Source organism: Anomalospiza imberbis, chromosome 2, assembly GCF_031753505.1.
Source record: "Anomalospiza imberbis isolate Cuckoo-Finch-1a 21T00152 chromosome 2, ASM3175350v1, whole genome shotgun sequence".
NCBI classification, from domain to species: Eukaryota; Metazoa; Chordata; class Aves; order Passeriformes; family Viduidae; genus Anomalospiza; species Anomalospiza imberbis.
The window spans coordinates 13948909-13958125 of NC_089682.1; positions in this window are offsets into that span (position 1 = coordinate 13948909).

Sequence of the window (9217 nt, forward strand, 5' to 3'; positions counted from 1 at the left end):
CTAATGGAAACATAATTGCTATAGGTATGATTCATCCTTGCAAAAAGGGCATGGATAAGGGAATGGATTTTTTGATCCCTGCAGAGCAGAGCAGATATATGTGCTTCACATTATCCACCAACTGTGTCACCCTGACTTTCATGTATAATGTGCTGTGTGCTTTGCGGGAGCACCACCTCATTCCCAGGAAATGATGAATCACAAAATCACACAGCATGGGTGAAAGGGATCACCGGAGGTCATCTGGTCCAACCTCCCTACTCCCCTAAAGCGCATCACCCAGGAATGTGTTGAAACAATGTGAGTATCTCCAGAGAAGTAGATTCCACAGCCTCTCTGGGCAGTCTGTTCTGTGCTCAGAATGAACAGGAAGCTTCACTTTCTAGACCTCTGGATTCTTGACAGCTTTTGTGACTGCAGAGGTGATAGTAGTTGTTACAGATTGTTTTCCTTTCTGGGTTTTTTTTATCTTTTAGGTAACCCCAAGGCCGCAAGTGTGCTGAGTACAACATGGATACACACTCCTTGCTTTCAAGGCAACATTAGGTTGAAAGCTGGGGCTTGCAAAGCCAGTGTCAGACCCCAGTGGTGGCAATGACTTTGCCCTCCCTGCTGGAAGCGGCTGACGTGGCACTCGGCTGAGCCCTTGTGCAGGTGTGGAGCTGCATGGTGGCCTCACGGTGTGTGTGCCACACTCAGAATGGCACCTTCTCTGCCCTGGTTGGCAGGGATTGCTTAACCTGACTCAGGCTGTTAAAGACCCTGGAGGTTGAAGATGAACAGCTGAGGAGAGTGGAATATGCCCAAGGGATTTGCTTCGTTTCATTTTCTGTTTTACTAACTCAGTACAAAGGAAAATACTTCCCAGTAGAAGCCTGTGGGAGCAACTTTCATCTCATCTGGGTTTCTCTTTGAGACCAGATGAACCAAGAAGAGTTTCTGCAAGAGCAACCCCTTGCTCATGGAAACAGAGACTCTAGTGGCAGGTTTCACTGTGCCAGTTTGTACATTAGAGAACTGGATGGGGGGAGAATGTCTACAGGCAGGGACTGCCTAATGCTTTTTTAGATTCAGCCATGCCTCTGGTCCCAGAGTGTGCTGTGGGTGGCACAACCCATTTATCAATTTTTAATGTTGAAATTCAGTTTAAAAAGAGAACAGGTTAAAATCTTATGCCTCTCTATGCCAGTGAAAACACTCTAAGTTCAAATAGCCCAGTATTTATTCTCCCCTTCATGCTTCAAGGTTTAAAAAGAAATGATAACCCTTTTTTCTCCCAAACTGTTATCTTGCAGAATAATTTCCAGATTCTTTAGCTGAGATGTAAATGTGATGGATGTGATAGAATTACTGAGTTGACTACCAAGAGCACATTAAGTAGTCATAATGAAACTTGGATTAATTGCTTGGGTAAACTTGATTTTTCTAAGTTTTTAACTTATGAATCCTGCCCACACATAATCTGTGTGCTTCACTGATCTTATTCTTCCTTGTCTCTATGGAGAACCTCTGTCCCTGGCCCCTTGAAATAAGTGCTCAGTCATACATTCAGCTGGACCTGTTTGGTGAAGGCTGCTGCTCATAGATTGAGCAAAGAGAATGGGGGAAAACAACCTGCAAACCAGCAGTGTGTTGAAGACAGAAAGAGCAATTCCCATAAATTACATGTATTTGAAGAATATGTCTGTTCTGGGAAATAAAAGTAAGCAAGTTGAAAATGGTTCCATGCTGTGTTATTTCAGCCCATATTCAGTACATTCTAACAGCTCATTTTGAGGACCCATTTCCTACGTGATTCAGGTTCAACACATTCTCCAAATGCCAAGCAAACTACAAGTTATATGGAAACACTGAGCTGCTGTATCTGAGGCTGGACCCAGAGGCAGACATGAGTGGTTGTCAACATACAAAAATGCATATATACTGTGTGTAACGTATTTTGCAATGGTTCAAAATTCTGTGATATAGAAATCAATAGTGTTAATAATTCTAATGAGAAAAAAAATAAAGATTACCAGTTTTAATGTGTTGTTATAGGAGAAGCTGAAGGCTTTGATTCTACTATTTTTCCCCACATCTTTTAGAGAACAGGCTGCTGCCTTGTACACACATATAGCATACTAATAAGATATTATTTTCCACCTCTCAGATCTCTTTTGAATTCAAATATACCTATTAGCACCTTTACTACTCAGCTTATGCATATCCTGAGCCTATGTGATTAACTATTTCTACTGTACCATTTGGTGGGTGGCATTGCAAATTACAGAATAACACAGGGAAACAGTTTTCTGCTGTGGGTCTTAACACTGTGTATGGAAAATGCAGAGAGGAAAAAAAAGAGAGATTTAAAGTAATTTGGATGTGCATTGTTTAAGCTGGGAGGGATTCAGGGCTTGTAATTTTAAGGCTGTGTATGGGTCAGGATGGTGACTGGTTGAAGGGAAGCCTTGATAAGGGTTTTGAAGGCTGTTTCAGGAGTAGAAGTCAGTACCAGTACAAGTCTGATGGGGGAAATGTGTCTGGCTGAGAACTGTTCCCCAAAGGAAGGTGCAGAGTGAGAACTGGCTCAGGACAGTCAGCAGGGTGACCATTACATTTTCTGACTCTGGGCTGAGGTATTTGGCTGTTCCTGCTATAGCAAGATGATGGTGGAAGATGGAGACGGACTTTGCATGGAGAACTGAGGGAGGAAGAACAAGGGAAAACAAGGGAAAAAAGAACTTGTTTTGATGTGAGTGTGAAATGTCACAGTGGTGAGGCACACCTGCCTGCATATCCCAGTGCCACCTTTGGGAGCACCCACTTGTCTGGCTTTTGAGGGCTCTTGATGTGGGTGAAAAAGGCAGTGAACTCCACTCTGCTGCTCCTGGTAAACAGTTTCTCCATGAGCTTTTTGGAAGCCTGAGGCTGTCCTCACCTGGCTTCTGAGAGCAGCTTCAATACCTGAACATTCTTATCATGTTTTATGTTTCTAGGCAACTTTGAAGGCTGCAATCCACTCCCAGGAGGGCATCAAGAGTCTTTCTGCTGAAGACAATAAAGAGTGAGTCAGGTCTGCAGGCTGCATCAATCTAGGGCTTTTTTTTTTCATCTTACATATGATTTTTTTCCAGGAGACAAAAATAAAATGTTTTCTTTTCTGAAAAATGCAGTTGGTGGGATGATCCAGCTCTGGCAGTAGACTTAGGGTATGGCAATATTGACTATCACCTGCTGCACTGCTCTCAGAGTCCTGGTGACTCTCCAGCTAGTGTTAAAAATAGCTTAAAACTGAGCTGTCTTGATGCTTTCCTGCTCAGAAACTTTGGCACTGTGGCTGAAGAGGAGAGGGTTAGTCTGTCAGGTGGTGCTGCTGGTTACGTTTGAGGTATGGGCCTGCATCACTTACTGCAAAGGTAAAAAACTGGATGGTTTCCTTACCTCTCCTTGAATTTAGCACCAGTTCTACACTGACTGGAGTGATCACCTGCTTTGCTTCTCATTTCTGAGGGCTGGTTTGGACCAGCATCTTTCTGACCCTGATCTCCAAGTGTTGCTTTTCACTACAGTCCAGATAGGGCAGGCACTATGTCCTTGTCTATGCTTACTTCCAAAAGACTCTCCAGAGACTTCAAAGCACTGTTCACTACGGTTTCTAGCTACCTGAATGGAAAAGATGTTTTAAATTATTTCAATTCTATCCTTAAATTTTGGGGCCTTTATTGAAGATATTACTTTTTTTTCCCCCTTAAAATCCTTGTTGTTAATGAAGTTGCTTGCTAGGGACCTTTTAGAGAGTACTGTTGTCTTTTGTTCTGTAACCTGCTGGCTTGCTGTCATCATAGGCCATAGCCATAGAAAAATGCCTGCCTCTGCCTTTACAGTAGTGATGCTTAATGGACTTGACAATCAAGTGGAGTTGCAACATGAACAACTCCTGAAGTTAGGTAAGTCTGGGAGCCTAATTGTTATCCTAAACTCCATGAGCTGAGTTTAACTTGGATACTCTTTAGTCACCTTCTGGTACAAGACTGAAGCCAGTGTCAACATTTTAAAGTAAATAATGTGACTGACTTGTCACATTATAAGAATAGCCCCATTATGCTCAACCAAAGGCCCATCAAGTTCAGTATCCTGTTTCTGACAGTAGCTGATAATTAAGGAAAGGGTGTAACTGCAGGGAAAGTACTGAGTGATATTTCCCCAATATGTTCTCCCACCCCTCAGCAGCTTATGGCTTAAAGATTTTCTGATCTCTGTGTTTAATAAGTCTTTGTGGCCTTATCTTTTGTTGATTTGTCAGATTCTACTTTTGCTTTCAGCATCTGCAGCAATTTTGGCAATGAGTTTAGCAATTTAATGATCCACTCTGTCAGAAAGCCCTCGCTTTTGTTTATTTTAAAGCCCTGGCTAAAGATTTCATGTGGTGCACCTCTATTTCTTGTATGTTGAGAAACAAAACTTTTTATTCATCTCTTTCATGCCACTCATGATTTTATAGAGCTCTAATGAGAGCCTAAACGAAATGACTTTTAGTATGATTTAAGGCTCTGTATTATGTCTTATGCTTTCTGGCTGTGTGTATTCCATTTGCTTTTACTTTATGTTTATTTCATCTTTATGTCACAAATTTAATCATTTTGAGGAGATTATTTTGTCTAATTAAGGTAGAATTAATCCGGGGCAGTGATAATTTGAGAGCCAGGATTTGAAGGTAGTTTATTTAATCTATGTGTCTTCAAATCCTTTGGATTCAATTTGCCCAGCTTTCATACTGATGGATGCTGTATTAAATTATTTAAATAGATGAATTAAATTTGGAGCAAACAGAGGCTAATGCATTTCACCCTCAAATAACACGCCTCTGTAGCCAGGGAGCTTTTCTAGGAGAACTGAGGAGACAGCAGTGAGATGGAAGCACTGTATGCAAAACAGGGGGTAAAGGCCACACAAAACCCCCTTTGATTTATCCTCTAGAACTAATTTGTCGATTCCTTGTGGTCAGATTAGCAGACTGGAGCCAAGAAAGAAACCTCACAGAGATCGACCATGTGAGCTGAAATAATAAGCAGCTGCTGCTCAAGAGAAAGCTCAGAGCAGACTCGCAGAAATGTAATTAGCAGCATGCTGGCTGAGCTGTTTGCATGCCTAGAGCCTGCATAATGCCCTTCTGGGGGGCAGTGGTAGTTTTTAGTCTCTCTTTTGGAGACAGCATCTTTCTCACTAAGAATTAGGATGACTGGAAAGGGATAAAAGAGATGGAAAGAGCAGCATATACCCTGCAGTACTCAGGGACGCTAGATGGGGATATTTGCTCGCTCTGTGGCTCTTGGTATCCCTCCCAGCTCCGGCGGTGGTGTTACCGAGGCGCAGGCAGGGCTGCTGCCGTGCAGAGGAGGGCACTGACCAGAGCGGGCTGCATGGCACTTGTGGGGCAATCCACACCTGGGCTGCCATTTCTCACTCTGCGGTTTCCATCTCAAACACTGCTGCTCTGTACAGCTCGGGACACGCTGAGGTCTCTCTGCTGGCTGTGAAACACAGCTCAGCATCATGTGGGACAGGATGGTCACGGTTCTTCCTCTGCACTGGGAGCAAGAAGGGCCAAATCTTTCCTATGGGAGAGGGAGAAGCAAAAGCACGGCGATGTTACCTGTGCGGGCCCGAAGCATTGCTGCTGGAGGTGTCATCGTCGTGTTTGTGAGGGCAAGAATGGGACATGGAGCTACTCTTTGTATTCCTTCCCTTTACACACGTTTGGCTTGCCAAAGCAGCGTTGTTTAAAGCAGGAGACTCCTCCCCTGCCTCAGAAGTGTTGGCTGCCCGTGGTGTGTGAGCCGGGGTGAGGGTGGGCTGCTGAGACAGCTGTCCCACAGGGCCATGGCTGCTGCCCCAAAGCAGCGTTGTTTAAAGCAGGAGACTCCTTCCCTGCCTCAGAAGTGTTGGCTGCCCGTGGTGTGTGAGCCGGGGTGAGGGTGGGCTGCTGAGACAGCTGTCCCACAGGGCCATGGCTGCTGCCCGTGGTGTGTGAGCCGGGGTGAGGGTGGGCTGCTGAGACAGCTGTCCCACAGGGCCATGGCTGCTGCCTTCGCAGGCCCCCGCGGGGCCGCTGCGCTCCAGTGGGCTTGGGGCAGCCCCAGGCAGGAGCACAGTCACAAGCACAGGGATTCACGCGTCACTGCTGCTTGTGTCAGGAAAATTAATCCGCAAACATCAGAGCTCATGTCCCAAAAGGAGACAGAGGAGTCCTTTTACTTTATTGGAATAAAGGGAGAGGCCATGGGGCATTCCCCTGGGGTCTCTCATATTTTTGGAGGACACAGCCTCCTTTTTATCCTAATTTCCCGGCCACATTTCCCTTCTCTCTTTCCCCATTGGCTGATTTACTTGAGAGGTACAGACTTCCCAATATGCCTGATACCGAAGATTTCCCTCTTATGTATAACCCTCCCTTTTAATTTTTAATTCTTACGGAATTTAGGGTTTTTCCCCATTGTTTCTTTCATCTGTCAATGCCTAATTTCATTTATCAGCAAACCTAAAGTTTATTTGTAAAAGCAAATATCTTTTTCTATTCATCAATCAGTGGAATCCTTCCCATTGTTTCCTTTATCTCTCAGTGCTGGTTTTATCTACCAGCAGACCCACAGCTTGTTTGTAAAGACAAATCCACGATTCTTCTCACTTGGGACACTTTTCAAAGGTGTCCATGGGATGCAAGATAGAGCTGATGTGTTCTGGCTCTGTGGGATGTTGGTGGTAATGTTGGTAAATGCTGCTTCATATATTCTGTGCATGGTCAGGCTGAAAAAAGGACTCTAAAGGAAATAAGAAAGCCTTGAATTCTCTTGTTAGGCGGGTGAGTAAAAAATGAGGAAAAAAGGTGTGTTGTTGACAGTCTATGAAATCCATAAAAGATAGACCATATCTCTTACTAACAATTGTGGGACAGATATAATAAAGACAACTTGCTTAGATCAAATATCTACATTTAGTGTATTAGGAAGAAGCTATTCTGATTTTTTTTTGTTTGTTTTGTTTTGTTTTACTTTGTTTTGTTTGTGCCCATATACACTCAGAGGCAGAGGCTCTGGGTAATAACCATTTGTCAGTATCTGCTGATATCAGAATTCGTTTCAGCCTTGAAAATACTTTTGAGTGGTCATTGAAGCCAAAGGATAGAGAGGAAGCTGCTGAGCCATAGATGGGTCCGCATGTTTGCTTGTGTTCTAATGACTTTAACCACTCTGACATGAAACACTCCCAGTGTCCTCTCTCACCATCTCTGATTGCTGTTATTCCCAGCAAGGAAATCGTTAAGTCATAGATTCTAGATGATTGTTAAAGTTTCTTCCAATCTAAACCATTCTGTGATTCTGCTTCCCAGAGATCGTTTGAGGTAGAGAAAACTGAGATTTTCTCCAAGTCCCCTTTTGTACTGTAGAAATTTTAGAAAGTTTAGGCTTTGGTGTAGTAAAAGACATAGTTGATTTTTAGAAGCAACAAATATCCTTTTTTCCCCTATATAGGTTCATAACTTTGTTGTACTTCTCTTAAGGCTTGCCTATTGCAGGTTTTGTATACAGCCTAGCATTCAGCATACAAACACCTTCTGTGTAAAATTAACAGCTGATGGAAATCTTTGGCTGAGCTAGTGGAGGTTTTTACATTTCCCTTTTCTCAGGATCAGAAGGCTTCCTGAGCTAGATTATTTTCTTGGTTTAGTTTCTGACTCTTATTTTTTTCTCTTTTGCTTTGACAGTATATGTTTAGATGAAAAAAAAAAGGGGTGGAGGAGCTCTGTGAGTGACTCCTTTGATGAAACATTAATTGGTATCTACAGATGCAGAGGTAGCAAACTGCTATTCTTGAAATAGGATCTCTACCCTTTTTGTGTAAGGGCTTGCATTTCTGAAAGGGATGGATTTCTTAAGCTTATTGCTTTGGATTTTTTTTTTTTCAAGTGGAAACAGAATTTTCTCTTCAACAAACTCCAGTCTCCAATCCCTGACTTTGAGCTTGCTACATTTGGAAATGTACCAAAATAACTATTCCAGAATAAGATCCCAGGAGGATATTTTAGAACTAGATTAAATTAAATTGGAAATAAGAACTCTTATTTTGGAATAAGAGTGTCCGCTTTGGGATTTATATTGAAATAAACCATCTCAGAATAATTGTAGCTATTTTGGTATATTTCCAAGAGCAGACAAGAGCTGAGCAATGTTCTGAAATAATTATATTAATATCTCATGGATGGATAATGGAGAAAAATGGCAATGCTGAATTAGAACAATTTGGAGTGAATGTGTCTGAGGGTGTCATACACTTGTTCAGTGGGTTTTTTTGAGTTTAGGCAAAAGATCCCATCCTTCAGGCTATGTATATAATTTGTTATTAATATTTTAGTAGCAATACTACTCTGCTAGGAACAGTCTTACAGACACAGGTCCCACCTCTGCACAACCTGCAGTCTAGCAATAATCCATCTAAATAATCCATCTTCTTTGTAACGCTATAGATGTCAGCATGTCTGTTTTGCAGATAAATTAGGAGTTCTCAACTCTTTATAACACTCCTTCTTTATAACACTTGTTTATAACACTGCTTGTTTGTAACACTTATTTATAGCACTCTGTTCAGGCAAAACTGCTGCTTAGGTTTGGTTTATTTTCTTGAAGATGGAATGAAAAAAACCCACGCATTTGTTCTGTATTTGTAGTTACTGTGCCACCCCTCTCTGCTTATTTTACTGTGGGTGGCACGTGAGTCATTATTGGTAAGGCAGAGTCATTACTGGTAAGGCAAAAGCCATGTGCTTCACATCCTGTGGTACAGGACCAGTACAGATGTGAAATGGATGTATCACCCCTATTTACATACGCACAGGATCTATGGAGTGCTGGTTTAAAGTAACACTTTCTCGTTCTATAAGACATGCTCACGGCTGAGAAAGTTTTGTTATCTTCCTGGGCAAGACTTTTTCTTCTCCCTTTAGGCACTTTCATTTGTGCCTTGACTCCCAGAGAGTGGAGGTCGCAGGGATTTTCTCTGTGGCAAGAAAAGGTCACACTCTGTATTTACTCATATTCTAATCTGCCATTTACTTTCAATACTATTTGGGTTCCATACTGGAAGTCTAAAAAAAGACGTGGAAATTCAATGGCACAATTTCAAGGTTATCCCACAGGCCAGCAAATCCATAATGTGATTTTTTTCTCCCCTTTATGATATG